The following is a 16,453-nucleotide window of genomic DNA, read 5'->3' on the forward strand; positions in this document are numbered from 1 at the left end:
AAGGAAAGAGGAAAAAAAAAAAAAAAAAAAAAAAGCGTTCAAATTGTAGAAAAAGTGAAAAAAAAAACTAAAATTAAAAATGAAAATTCCAAAATTTTCATGGGCTCAGCAAACCCCATATGACCCCACGTAACTCCAACCATAAATCAATCTAATGTCATCACTTACTATAAAAAAACTTACCCAATTTATAATGCATTAATTGACTTACACGTAAAACATTAAGATCATGTTTTTTAAGCCGTTTGGGACAAAAATCTTCAGTGTCTCTTTTTGAGCCCTTTACAAATCTATCCACTTCAACATATATGTACAAATGATCCATTAAGAGCATAAGTTTATTTCTATTAAAGTATATATACTATTAATTGCAAGATGGATGGGAACCATTGAAAATGACCTTTTTTTTTTTTTTACACAACATCAATACGTTGAGGGGGTTAATGCAACGATTGTAACATTAGGGACCATTTCCACACAAGGGCCTTACATTAAGGACGATCTATACCGATTCCTTGTTAATTAATACTCCACCTTTGTGCTCGCTTGAATTTAAAAAAAAAAAAAAAAAAGTTTTATTGTGGAAATGCCTCAACGTATGGATCAATTGCCAAATACCCTTACCTTTTTAAATTGGTGGAAACCCCCTGTATGAACTTTGAAGTGCGGAACCCATTTTTTTCATTTTCTCATAAATCCCTATGAAATGACGATTTGGGAAAAAAATAGTAGAGAAGATGGTTTGGTATGTTAAATTAGATGTAATATGCTATGAATAAGGTCAGTGAACAAAAGTACTATAAGTTCAAAAATGTGGAGAAACACAACTATATGGTTTGTGATCTGAAATGAAGGTTATTATGCACATAAAAATTGCAAAGATTCAATCAACAACACACGATGAGTGGGGGCATGACGATATTGCTAGAATATGACCGAAATTTCTATTGGGATTAGGATTGGGTTGGTATATTGATAAAAGGAAATGGAGTCTTCTTGGTTTGGAAGTTCGATTGAAAAAGATGACTAAAGTTCATCAATGATTGAAATTTTGATTGGTAAAAGAATTTTGAAAAATTGAAGACTTGGTTTTGAAATTTTGGTGGATGAAAAATCGTCGCAATTTCACTAACTGGCAGCTAACTTTGGTGTTCAAGAATTAGAGGTGAAAATTGGAGCAGAGAGATGCTGCATTACTCGCTTAGCGTCACCTGGCACTAGAGTGATAGTGTTATTCGGACAGGAATCCTTTTTTGATTCTGACTACTTTCTTGAGTTGTATTTCATCCAAAATACTAGTAATGGATCCTATATATATATATATTCCATGTGATATAGGCTCTTAAAAGGATAAATTAACAATAAAATCATAGTTATATAGATTAAAAACTTGTGATGGTTATTTAAATTTAGATTGAGAGTATCAAATCTCGTAAAGCAATTTTAGTTTCTTGATATATTAAAATTACTCTCTTCTTTCATATAAATCTTGTGTTCTTATGTGATCCATTATTTTTCATATTGCTCTTATTTTCTCGTCTTTATTATTTGGCCGCTTTACCTTTAGAATTCCATATGATTCATCAAGAACTATGTATTGAAAATAGAAGATACGAGTCAGCTGGAAGAAGAAGTTTAGCTGAAGCATTGACATAATCAGCAAGAAATTGGCCAGGTTGGATTAATGACAGGACAAATGACGAAGCAACAATAGAAGAATGATCTTGAAGAGGATTAGTTAGATTTTGTTATTGTACAGCAAAAGAAAAATCTAGAAGAATAATTAGCTATTTTTTTGTGTAAGTTAGTTAAGGAAGATTCCTTCATTTTGTATATATATAGGGGCTCTATTTTACATAACACACGGTGAATTGAATACAATTTCATTCTTCTCCGAGTTCATCAATATCAGAATTTTTATCTTTTAAAATCTAACATGGTATCAAAGTTAGAAATGGAGGAATCCAATTCAGGAAACACAAATCCCACCCCAAATACAAAAACCAGCTCAAGCCAAATCCAAAACCAAACTGGAGAAGGGAACTTAGGTGTCCTTTCTCTTGATCCAACTCATCCCAGCGGCCCTTATTATATAGGTAGCAATGATGGAAGTACTGTCATGCTGGTCACCCATGCCTTGTGCTCTAGCAATTATTATTCCTGGGCTTGATCAATGAGAAGAGCATTGAGAATAAAAAATAAGCTGGGGTTCATAGATGGTAGTCTTTGTGAACGAAAAGATCTAAATAATCCATTGATGGAACATTAGTTAAGGTGCAATGACATTGTCATAACGTGGTTGCAGAATGCCATGGCAATTGATATCAAGAGTAGCACCATGAAACAGCTCACCTTTTCTGGCTTGACCTTGAACAGCGCTTCTCCTAGCTAAACGCTCCACGCATCTTTGAAGTAAAGAAGGATATCACAACCTAGATGCAAAATCAAGACTCGATGAGTGTTTACTTCTCAAAACTCTCTTAGATGAACTGTTGAATTATGAAAGTATTCCCAATTGTACGTGTGAAGATCTAAAAACTGTTGTTTAAAATCAATAAAGGGAATGGGTTATGAAATTCTTGATGGGGCTAAATGATTCTTACAAAGAGATTAAGGCCTAGATCTTATTGATTAAGCCATTTTCCAGCCTGAATGAGGTATATTCATTAATCCAGCAAGAGGATAAGAGGTGGGAGATATCTAATCTAGTTTCTATTAAATCTGACTCCATGATTTTTTTAAGCGAAAGGGATTCTAGAGAAGGAGAAAACCAACATTTTTCATCACTGAAGGGGGACAAATATTATTGCACTCATTGCAGGGTTGTAGGCCATTCCATTGAACGATGCTTCAAGGCAAATCCAAGTAGGCTAATATGCTCTTACTGTAAGACGCTGGGACACGAAGTGAACAAATGTTTTAAACTCCATGGATTTCCACCACGCCACAAGTTGAATAGCAGAGGAAAGCATGAGGCCAACGTGGTCTCTACCAGCATGATAGACAATCAAGAAGTGGTAAAGGACAAGGGTAAAATATCCTTAAGTCAAGATCAATACTCTTAGCTGATGGCACTACTCAAACTAGCAACAGGCACTCATCACTCCACCCTTTCATCAAACAACGTCCAAACACTTGCTAGTCCTTTCTCATCTGATGATTTCACTCGCAAAATGTCTAGTATGTCTCTATGCTTAACTGCCTTTCATCGTAGGCAGGGAAATATTTATAAAATTCCATGGATTCTTGACACAGGAGCAACATATCACATGATCTGCTCCACCACTCGTTTTACATCTATTCAAGCTAATGTGTGCTTTTTTGTGGTCCTACCAAACGGAGAAAACATCCTTGTCACTCATGTAGGAACTGTCAAAATCTCAGAAGCAATTACCTTACATAATGTCCTTTGTATTCCAGTTTCACTTTCAATTTAATTTGAATAAAGAAGCTTCTCAATCTCTAAATGGCTATCTTGTCTTCTTCTCTAATCACTATTATATCCAGGACCTTTCGACTTGGAGAATGACTGGAATGGGTGAAGTGAAAAATGGATTGTATCATATGGTGAGAAAAGAAGTCTCTCATTCAGCTTTATTGAATGCTTGCAAACAGTTCAAGCGTCTGTCCTCTTTTTTCCCATCTGCCACCAATAATCACAAAGAATTTGATCTATGGCGTTACAGATTAGGGCACTCTTCATATTTTGAATTTAGTTCTAATGGGAACATCCACATACCTGCTTCTTCTAGCATAAATCATTGCTTCATTTGTCCTCTAGCAAAACAACATAGACTGCCTTTTAATGTAAGCCATCACATAATAATAATAATAATAATAATAATAATAATAATAATAATAATAATAATAATAATAATAATAATAATAATGCTTTGAACTAATACATTGTGACATATGGGGGCCTTGTGATGAATTCAGCAGAGAGGGTTCTAAGTATTTTCTATCTATTGTTGGCAATTTAAGTAGATACACATGGATCTATATGTTAAGACTCAAATCCAATGCCATCGCTGCTTTACAAAACTATTATGCCATGATAGAAACTCAATTTGAAGCTAAGATTAAAATCATTTGAACAGATAATTGATGTGAATTTAACATGACTGAATTTTACTTAAAGAAGAGGATAATGCACCAAAGAATATGTGTTGAAACCCTAGAACAAAATGCCATTGTGGAAAGAAAGCACCAACATATCTTAAATGTAGCAAGAGCCTTGAAATTCAAAAGTGGTCTGCCTTTGAAATATTGGAATGACTTCGTGTTGTCGGCTGTATACCTCATAAACAAAACACCATCTCCCCTCTTGAACCACAAAAGCCCTTTTGAGATACTGTTTCAAACCAAACCAAACTACAGTCACTTAAAAGTGTTTGGGTGCCTAGCTTTTGCCACCACTCTTATCAATGGTAGGACAAGTTTGATCCTAGGTCAAGGAGATGTGCGTTCATTAGTTATCCTTTTGGTATGAAGGGATACAGATTACTTGCTTTAAAGATAATGAAAGTTTTCACTTCAATGAGGATAATGTTACCTTCCATGAGGACATTTTTCCTTTTAAAGAAATTGATCTCAATAGCAACACCTCCATGACTGACTTTGATCACCTTAGTTTCACACAAAATCTTAACGTTTCTAATGACCCTGCTATCACCCCACTTGTTAGTACTAATAATGAAAATACTAAACATAACATTTCAAATAGTCCAGCTCATATAGAATCCTCTAATTTTCAAGTGAACACCAGTCATGACATATCACAGTCTCCTACTAACACTTTGGTATCAAATCCCCTTGCTATCACTCATTTACCTCACAGGTCTTATCGTAATTCAAAGGACTCCTCATCACTTGCAAGATTTCATATGTCAACAAGTATCTTCACCTCTTCCATTCCAGAAGCTCAACAAGGAAAAGGGAGTGAATATTACAGGTAGTCCCTATCCTCTGTCCGTCACCGCACTTTTGCAGTTTCAATAACAAACCACTTTGAGCCTAAAACCTATCAAGAAGCCATAACTTCACTTGAGTGGTGTGATGCCATGAAAGCTGAGATCAAGGCTTTAGAACTTAATGATACTTAGGTCTTCACCAATTAACCACCTGATAAAGAGGCCATATGTTATAAGTGGGTATATATGGTTAAATTCAATGCCAATGGTAGTGTTGAAAGATTCAAGGCACGCTTAGTGGCAAAGGGATACACTCCATAAGAAGGACTTGACTATCATGAAACATTCACCTCTGTAGCTAAATTGGTCACCATCAGAACATTACTGGCAATATTAGTTATTAAGGGGTGGAATTTGTGTCAATTTGATGTAAATAACGCTCTTCTACATGGTGACTTGGATGAAGTCGTTTACATGCAACTGCCTCTGGTTATCCCAATGTAAGTGGTAATAAAGTTTGCAAATTACGCAAGAGTTTGTATGGATTGAAGCAAGCCTCGCATCAATGGTACTTAAAACTTTCCAATTTCATTATTAAGGACGAATACACTCAATCAAGATGAGGTTATAGCTTATTTACTAAGTCTATTGATGGTTCTTTCACAGCTATTATAGTTTATGTGGATGATATAAGAATGACAGGAAATTGTATTGATACCATCAATAAGCTTAAAGCTTCTCTCAATGACAAGTTCAAAATTAAAGACTTGGGCAAGTTGAAATATTTTCTAGGCATCAAAGTCATAAGGTTTGAACGCGGCATTCACATATGGCAAAGGAAGTATGCTTTGGATATCTTGGTAGTTCAAGCACTATAGGATCAACCCCTACTAGGATTCCCCTTGATTAGAATCTGAAGCTCAGTAAGGATGAGGTAGAATTAATTGTAGACCAATCAATTTTACAAAAGGCTATTTTACTTGACAATCACTAGGCCTGATCTTGCATACTCAGTTCAGTTGTTGAGTCAGTGTATGAGCTGTCCCAGGGTGCCACATTTACATGCTACACATAAAGTATTGTTGTACATCAAAAGAACACCTAGACAAGGGTTATTTTACCCTGCAAAATCAAGGCTTCAGCTAGAGGCCTATTGCGATTTTGATTGGGGAGCATGCCTAGACACTAGGAGGTTAGTATCAGGTCATTGTGTTTTCATTGGGATAGCCTTAATATCATGAAAATCGAAGAAACAACATGTGGTGTCTCGGTCTTTCGCTGAAGCAAAATACCGAACAATGGCAAACCTGTGTTGTGAATTGACTTGGCTTAGGTATTTGTTTAAGGATCTATAGATTGAACACCCTCAAGCTGCAATCCTAAATTGTGATAATCAAGCTGCAATCCATATAGCTACAAATTCGATATTTCATGAAAGAACTAAACACATTGAGCTCGACTGTCATATGGTTCGTGATAAGATACAAGACGGAATCATCATCATCCAACATGTTCACAGTGCGTCACAAATTGTTGACATTCTAACCCAAGGCTCTAAATTCCCAAAGTTTTTATTCTTGCTTGTCCAAGATGGGAGTAATGGATATTTACTCTCCATCTTGCGAGGGGCTATTGAAAATAGAATATGTGAGTCAACTGGCACCAACTCAAATAAGTTGGTAATGGCAGGCAAGAAGCAAGAGTTATGTTATATGTACAAAGTTGGTTGACAAAGTAATATCTATACCAATCATTTCAAAAACAGATTTTCAAATCATTGAAAATCAATGACTTGAATTCTGCCAACACTTATTTGTCAACCAAATTTGTCAACACACTTTGTACATAGCATAATACAAGAAGCAATACACAAATAGGGACGATGTTTGAGAAGAATTGTTCATCAAGAAGGGACAAAAGGTTTGATAAGGCTGCAAGTAGATTTGAAGTAATAATGCCTTCAATAATGCAAGCAAATAATTGCTTTCATTCTAGGATCCACATATTCTTCATTTTGGATCAAAAATTAAGTTACAAAAAATTTTCAAGCAACATAACATTAACAAAAATAATTCAATACATTACTACAAATGTTGTCTATGCATTTCCATAATTTGAAATCATCGTATAATTGCATGTTATCAATATTGTAAATAGAGCATCCTCAATGTACAAAACTGACTATCATTCAATAGTCGAATATCCACTTCAATTGCATGGTTCAAACCGTGGTTGAGGTCTTGAGGAGTATGGTGTTGACGTGGAGAAAAAATGTGATCGGTCGTCAGCATCGATGTGGATGATCTAGGTAGGAAAATGCAATTATATGGTAAAAATGAAAAATCTAGGTATTGGGGGAAGAATGAGATTCAAGGCTTAAAAGTAGTTGGGAGGCAGAAAGTGGATTGAAAAAAAAAAAAAAAAACTGTCCAAATAGTAGAAAAGTGGAAAAAAAAAACTAAAATTAAAAATGAAAATTCCAAAATTTTCGTGGGCTTAGCTAATCCCATATGACCCCATGTAACTCCAACCATAAATCAATCTAATGTCATCACTTACTATCAAAATACTTACCCAATTCGTAATGCGTTAATTGACTTGTTATATGTAAAACATTAAGATCACGTGTTTAAAGCTGTTTGGGACAAAAATCTTCAGTGTCTCTTTTTGAGCCCTTTATAAATATGTCCACTTGAACATATAAAATAAGTGTTGTACCGTGGAAAAAAATATTACACATCATTCTTCTTTACTTCTGTAAATTTTATCTGTAATTCACGAGAATATTTCGAATGATTGATATATTTCAAGAGTATTTTAGAAATATCTCTCTAGATGTATTGTACAACAAAATCTTAGTATCTTGTGGCTAGGCATGTGCACACAACAATAATTCCCAAACAAAGAAAAGTGAAAAAAATTGATCAATTAATAAAGTTTAATTTATATTTTTCTCTTTTAGCTGTTTTGCATTTTGTGTTTTCACTCCATGGATGAGATTTTTTTCAATAAAAGTATCACTGCAAAAATTTATGTGAGAAAAAAGAGAGTATAAATCGATAAATATATAAGTGACCCCAAAGAAACAACATAAAGCATATAGACAAAGATGGAATACCATATTATAATTAAATGACATTATTTGAATATGAACAATTTGATTTTATTAATAAAGATGAATTATGTGTGACTAGTGTTATTAATCATCACAGGGAAATGATACTTGTAAAAATGACCCTTTAAGAGGATAAGTTTATTTTTATTAAAGTATATATAAAATTAATTGCAAGATGGATGGAAGCCATTGAAAATTACCTTTTTACTTTCACACAACATCAATATGTTGAGGCGGTCAACGCAACAATAGTAACATTAGGGACCATTTCCACACAAGGGTATTACATTAAGGACCATCTATACCAATTTTCTTGTTAATTAGTGCTCCACCTTTGTGTTCGCTTGAATTTAAAAATAAAAAAAAAGGTTTATTGTGGGAATACCCTCAACATATGGATCTATTGTCAAATACCTTTACCTGTTTAAATTGGTGGAATCCCCGTATGAACTTAAAGTGCGGAACCCATTTTCTTTCATTTTCTCATAAATCCCTGTGAAATGACGATTTGAGGGAAAAAAAAATAGTAGAGACGACAATTTGATATGTTATATTAGATGCAATATGTTATGAATAAGGGCAGTGAACAAAAGCACTATAATTTCAAAAACGTGGAGAAACACAACTATATGGTTTGTGGTCTGAAATGAAGGTTATTATGCACATAAAAATTGCAAAGATTCAAATCAACAGGACACGATGAGTGGGGGCATGACAATATTGCTAGAATATAACCCAAATTTCTATTGGGATTAGGATTGGATTGGTAAATTGATAAAAGGAACAAGAGTCTTCTTGGATTGGAAGTTTGATTGAAAAGGAGGATTAAAGTTCATCAATGATTGAAACTTGATTGGTAAAAGAACTTTGGAAAATTGAAGACTTGGTTTTGAAATTTTGGTGGAGAAAAAATCGTCGCAATTTTTCTAATTGGCAGCTAACTTTGGTGTTCAAGCGTCAGAGGTGAAAAACGGAGCAAAGAGTTGCTGCCCACCTAGCGTTGCCTGGCACTGGAGTGACACTGTTATTCAGACGGGAATTCTTTTTTGATTCTGACTACTTTTTTGAGTCGTATTTCATCCATAATACTTGTAATGGATTCTCTCTCTCTCTCTCTCTCTCTCTCTATATATATATATATATATATATATGCATTCCTTGTGGTATAGGCTCTTAAAAGGATAAATTAACAATAAAATCATAGTTATATAGTTATTAAAAACTTGAGAGAGTTATTTAAATTTAGATTGAGAGTATCAAATCTCGTAAAACAATTTTAGTTTCTTGATATATTTAAATTCTTCTCCTCTTTCATATAAATCTTGGTGTTTTTGTGTGATCCATTATTTTTCATATTGCTCTTATTTTCTCGTCTTTATTATTTGGCCCGATTTATCTTTACAATTCCATATGATTCATCAAGAACTATACAAGTTGAGTTTTGATGAGAAAATACTGATACATGCTTGAACGGAAAAATAAAATTATACGAAAATATATATTGTCTATTGCCTGCTGTTGAATTTTCTGAACAATCTTTTTCTTGTTGGAACCAGAATCTAAAACTATGGTTTCTATAATCCTCTTGGTCGCATTGTTAATTTGGGACATCTTCATCTCTGCTACTCTGGGACGTGGAGTCGAGCCAGTCGGCGACCCATTACCACTGTTATGTCCAACCGGAAAACTGCTGACAAATCGTGTAATTATGCATCGGGTGTGCATGTCCATTTTTTGGTTCATTGGTTCAAAAATCTCCCTCGAAGTTGTATCTTCACGATTCGTCTGCTTCTTGGTGGAACTCTTTCGTGGTTGGCAATTCACTGTTTCTATAACAGCTTGTTTACAGCTCCTACTGTAGTGAATACTCGACGGAACTGTAGATCTAAGAATAGAAAGGTGAAGGTAAACACTTCAGAAGATCTTTTAATAGAGATTCGTAGGTACAAAGTGATTTGTCAAAGCAACATTTCAGTGGATATTTTGTCATAAATACGAATTTGGAGAGAACGGTATTGTTGGGAGTCGAACTGCTGATCACTTTGATTTAAATTGTGCTTCCACAGTTTTAACTAAAAGCGTGTTTTGTAAAGTGACACTTTACTAATGGAAGGAGCTAACTGGATTGTGACACGTGCTGATCTCTTGGCCGTTGGATCTGATTCTAGATCATTCTATGTATTTAACCCTAAATGGTTTAGGTGGCTGTAGGTTTTTCATTCTACTCTATTCGGCTTCTCGAGTTCAAGGGTTTTTCAGTCGCCTCTCTTTCTCTCTCGATGAATCTCTCATTTTGGCTCTATTCTTGAGTGATTTTCAAAACTCTTTCTTGAGTTAATCCATAATATGTTATAGATCTCTAACCTAGTGAACTGTCGTGTTGAGTTTATGGAAACCTGAGTGGTTTCATGTGATGTGCAGTCGGGTTTGATGAAATCTTGGTGATTTCTTGTGTTTCCCGTGTGAAATAGCCTACATATTGTTTAATGACTTGTGAAGTCATGTGATTCTTGGATGGCAGTTCCTGTGACTTAAGTGTCTGAGTGATCTGCTCGTGGTTTCTTCATGAATCGTGGTCTGCCTTGGTGAATCTTTATGAGATAAGTCTTTGTGACTTGTATACTGTAATATTCTGAAATATTGTATACTTACTGCCTGATTTTGAGGGCCTTATAGTGCAACCGAGCTGAATCCATTGATAGTGGATGCTCAACAGGGGATTAGGCACTTGTGCTGAACCTCTAGGGCTTCGGCCGAAAAAAATCATCATGTTCATTATTTTTGTACTTTTATTTCCTGCATTTCTTGGTTCGATTTCTATGAATGTTGGTTAATCTTGAGTGTCTCGACATTTCAGTGCTATCAGAGCTTCTTGGAATATTGAGGACACCTGATTCTTGAAGGAACCGGATTCTTGAAACCTGCTCCAAATTGCAGTGAGCACTGGCTGCAGGAATCTGAGTTTTTCGAACTCATTTGGTGAGATCTTTCCTATATTACTCTGCTGGTAATATTTACTGTAGAATTTCCTCAACATTTCCCTCGCCTTACCTTGCATTATAAAACCTACTGTGCTTGGTCTTTGTCCTAAGGCTCTTGAAGTCATAGAAATCTGAGATAACAACGCAGTAAGGTGTGCAATTGGAAGGTCCTGCTGGAGAAATTCAGTTTTGAAATACATAGGAATTGTGAACTTTGTTTGATATTCCTGCTTCTTTACTGAGTGCTATGTGTTCATTGCTTGAGTAAACCAGTTGAAGTGTTTATTGATTGGATAAAAGTGCATAAGTGCATTGTCAAACTTACCCCTGATCCCTTAATCAGTCTGCAGTCCCCACATTGTATATCCCTGTGTGTTCTTGAGATCAAACTTGTGTGCTGTGTATTAACTTGGTGTTTTTGCAATGGCGGCCACTGCTAAGTTTGAAATGAGCATGTTTGATGGAAGGGGGGATTTTAGTATGTGGATTCAGAAAATGAAAGCTATTTTGATGCAACAAAGGTGTGCTAGAGCCCTAAATAATTCTTGGCTTGTTGAGTTACCTCCTGGTAGAAGAACTGAGTTAGAAGAAACTGCTTGGAGTAGCATTTTCTTATACCTTTCAGACAATGTGATCAGAACCATAGGAGAAACTAAAACTGCTTCTGAATTATGGAACAAATTGAAAGCACGATATGAACCAAGAACTGTTCCAAACAAATGTTTTTTGCTAAAACAATTATTTTCTTCCAAAATGGATCCATCTGTTGACTTAGAAGAAAACTTGAATAGGTTTACAAAGTTGACCCAGGATCTAGCCAACTGTGATGAAAAATTATCACAAGATCAGTTAGCTGTGGTCTTGTTGAACTCCATTAGTGATAGGCATAGAGATCTAAAGAATGCCTTGGAATATGGTAGAGAAAATCTTACCACAGACATCATAACAAATGCCTTAAGAAATAGGGTTCTTGAATTAAAATCAGATTCTATTAACCAATAAAGCGGAGAAAATCTTTTGTTAAAGGGCAAGAATGTTGGTACATCTAATTTTCATTCAAAGTTTCAAAATAACCCTAGAAAAATGAAATTTGACAAAATGAAATCTAAATATAAGGCAAAGGGAAAGAAATGTTACTACTGTGGTAAGTTGGGTCACTTTGCTAAAGACTGTTATAAAAAGCAAAATGATTTGAAAGAAAAGAAGATAAGTGAAGGTAACAATGTTATATCCTATGATAAACAAAATGTGAACTATGGCCTGGTTCTTGTAAATGTTGAAAGGAACCTAAATTAAGAATGGATTCTTGACTCAGGTTGCTCTTTCCACATGTGCCCTAACAAAAACTATTTTTTGGATCTTGAACAGACTAAAGGGTATTGGAACAATAAAACTACTTCTGGAAAATGGCATAATTTTACTTTTAAAGGGTATCAAATTTGTTCCTGAATTAGAAAGAAACTTAGTGTCTCTAGGAATGTTGGATGACATAGAGTTTGACATAAAATTGGGTCAAGGACAGATAAAAATCTTTAGGGATAGTGATTTAATTATTTCTATCCCAAAGAGACATGGTTTATACTTTCTAAATGCAAAAGCCTTACTTGGATTTTCAGCAATAGTTTTAGATGATAAAAATAATCTTACAAAATTGTGGCATTGTAGACTTGGTCACATTGGGTTGAAAGAGTTAAAGGCTTTACATAATAAAGGTGTATTTGGAAAACTAAACATTGGTGACTTGTCTAATTGTGAACAATGTTTGGTAGGGAAATAAGTTAAGTTACCTTTTCCCGTGAGTACTCATAAATCAAAGCAAATTCTAGAATATTTACATGCTGATTTGCGGGGTCCTTCATCTACCCCTACATTGTCTGGTTATAAATATTACTTGTTGATTGTTGATGATTTTTCAAGGAAAATTTGGGTTTTTCTATTAAAAACCAAAGATGAAACTTTTACTATTTTCAAAGATTGGAAAACTCAAATTGAAAATCAAACTGACTTGAAAATCAAAACTTTAAGAACAGACAATGGTCTAGAATTTTGCAACTGAGTTTGAAATTTCTGTAAAGAACATGGCATTTTAAGACACAAAAATGTAACCTACACATCCCAACAAAATGGCATTGCAGAAAGGATGAATAAGACTATATTAAATAAGGTTAGATGCATGCTTTTAAGTTCAGGCCTGCCTAAATTATTTTGGGGTAAGGCTGTAAAAACTGCTGCATGTTTGATTAATCGAAGTCCTACAAGTGCTTTAAACTATGATGTGCCTGAATCTGCGTGGACACAAAAGCCTGTTACTTATTCTTACTTGAAAACATTTGGATGTGTTGCATTTGCTCATCAAAACATAGGGAAACTTGAACCTAGATCTGTAAAGTGTGTGTTTTTGGGCTATGCTGAAAATGTTAAAGGATATAGGCTGTGGGTTTATGGGGAAAAGGGTTATAGAGTAATAATAAGGAGGGATGTGGTCTTTAATGAATCATGTATGCCATGTTTGGAAGGGAAGAAAGGGAACATAACTGAAAATGATGTCCAAATTGAGATGAAGCCTATTAAAATTGATGATATCAGTTCTGCCCCTCTAGAAACTGAATGTGCAGAGGTTGACCAGAATGAGAATGAGCCTGATTTGACTGAATCTAATCAAGGTGATGACTTAATTCCACCCCTAGATGAGTACCAGCTCACTAGAGATAGGGATAAAAGGTAAATTAGACCACCTGCTAGGTTTAATAGTGATGACTTTGTGTCTTTGTTCACTTACCAAGAAGAAATTGAATTTGAACCTAGTTCCTATCATGAAGCCTTGAAATCTAAAGATTCTAAGCGGTGATTGAGTGCTATGGAAGAAGAAATGTCTTATACAAGAATGAATCTTGGGAATTGGTTGACAAACCAAAGGATAAGAAACTAGTTGATTGCAAGTGGATTTATAAAATAAAGGAAGGGGAAGGTGGCACTAATAATATTAGATACAAAGCTAGACTAGTTGCCAAGAGTTTCACACAAAAGGAGGGTGTGGACTATGATGAGATTTTTTCCCCCGTGGTCAAATATACAACTATAAGATGTATTCTTGATTTAGCTGTGCAATTTAAATGGAAACTTGATCAACTGGATGTAAAAACTGCTTTTCTTTATGGTGAATTGGATGAAATTATCTAGATAAATCAGCCTTTAGGATTTATAAAAGGAAATCTTGAAAAAACTGTGTGTTTGCTGAAAAAATCTTTATATGGCCTAAAACAAGTTCCAAGACAATGGTATAAAAGATTTGATTCATTTGTCTTGAAACTTGGGTTTTGTATAAGCAATTATGATACATGTCTTTATTGTAAAGGAAGTGGTGGTAAAGATTCTTTGTATCTTGTGCTTTATGTTGATGATATGCTTCTTGCTAGTGCTAATAAAGCCGAAATTGATGATATCAAACACAAACTAAAATCAGAATTTGATATGAAGGATCTTGGTTCTGCTAGGAAGATACTTGGCATGCATATTAAAAGAGATGAAAAATCTGATTGCTTGATTTTATGTCAAGAAGAATATGTGAATAAGATCCTTAAGAAGTTTAATATGTTTGATTGTAAGCCTGTGACTTTACCCCTTGCTACTCACTTTATTCTAACATCTGATTCATGCCCTAAAACTGAAGATGAACTTGAAAGAATGTCTAAAATACCTTATGCCAATGCTATTGGTTCAGTCATGTACTTAATGATTTGCACCAGACCTGATTTGGCATTTAGTATTAGTGATTTGAATAGATTCATGGGGAATCCTGGTGAAACACATTGGGAAGCCTTAAAATGGTTAATGAGATACTTAAAAGGTTCATCCAACCTAGGTTTGATGTTTAAAATGAATAAAGAGGGGGTAATTCTAAAAGGTTATATAGATTCTGATTTTGCTGGAAATAGAGACAATAGGAAATCCACTTCATCTTATTTTTACACTTTGTGTGGCATTGTGATAAGCTGGAAATCTCAGTTGTAGAAAATTGTTGCTCTATCTTCCACCGAGGCTGAATATATTGCAGCCACTGATGCCATCAAAGAAGGCATCTGGCTTCATGGTTTGCTAAATGAACTTGGTTTTGTAGATACTAATCCAATTCTGTTTTCTGATAATCAAAGTGCAATCCATTTGAGTAAAAATCCAATGTTCCACAGTAGAACAAAACACATTGATATTAAATACCATTTTATAAAGGATATTATTTCAAAAGGGTTGCTGAAAATAAATAAGATTTGTACCTTGAACAGCCCCTCAAACATGGGAACTAAAGTAATACCTTTAAACAAATTCGAAAATTGTTTGAAGATATTATCTAATGATTCTTCATATTGAATGTACAGGTACACCGAGCATATGAAACTATAAATGCTAGTTAAGCTCATGGCTGCACTATATGCCTTAAAATTATGGAAGCAAGGTGGAGATTGTTGGGAGTTGAACTGCTGATCACTTTGATTTAAATTGTGCTTCCACAATTTTAACTAAAAGCGTGTTTTGTAAAGTGACACTTTACTAATGGAAGGAGTTAACTGGATTGTGACACGTGCTGATCTCTTGGCTGTTGGATCTGATTCTAGATCATTTATGTATTTAACCCTAAATGGTTTGGGTGGCTGTTGATTTTTCATTCTACTCCATTCGGCTTCTCGAGTTCAAGGGTTTTTGAGTCGCCTCTCTTTCTCTCTCGATGAATCTCTCATTTTGGCTCTATTCTTGACTGATTTTCAGAACTCTTTCTTGAGTTAATCCATAATATGTTATAGATCTCTAACCTGGTGAACTGCCGTGTTGAGTTTATGGAAACCTGAGTGGTTTCATGTGATGTGCAGTCGGGTTTGATGAAATCTTGGTGATTTCTTGTGTTTCCCGTGTGAAATAGCCTACATATTGTTTAATGACTTGTGAAGTCATGTGATTCTTGGATGGCAGTTCCTGTGACTTAAGTGTCTGAGTGATCTGCTCATGGTTTCTTCATGAACCGTGGTCTGCCTTGGTGAATCTTTATGAGATAAGTCTTTGTGACTTGTATATTGTAATATTCTGAAATATTGTATACTTACTGCCTAATTTTGAGGGCCTTATAGTGAAACCGAGCTGAATCCATTGATAGTGGATTCTCAACAAGGGATTAGGCACTTGTGCTGAACCTCTGGGGCTTCGGCCGAAAAAATCATCATGTTCATTATTTTTGTACTTTTATTTCCTGCATTTCTTGGTTCGGTTTCTATGAATGTTGGTTAATCTTGAGTGTCTCGACATTTCAGGTATTCTGGATGTAATATCTTCAGTTACAACGATTTGGGAGGGTATTGAAAGAGAGAACTATCGATATAATTTAGGGTTTCGATTATGAGTGATAGACCATGATTTGGGAGCGGATGAACGGGGACGAAGGGATGAGGTAAGAGAGA

This window comes from Olea europaea, chromosome 15, assembly GCF_002742605.1.
Source record: "Olea europaea var. sylvestris chromosome 15, O_europaea_v1, whole genome shotgun sequence".
Lineage (NCBI taxonomy): Eukaryota > Viridiplantae > Streptophyta > Magnoliopsida > Lamiales > Oleaceae > Olea > Olea europaea.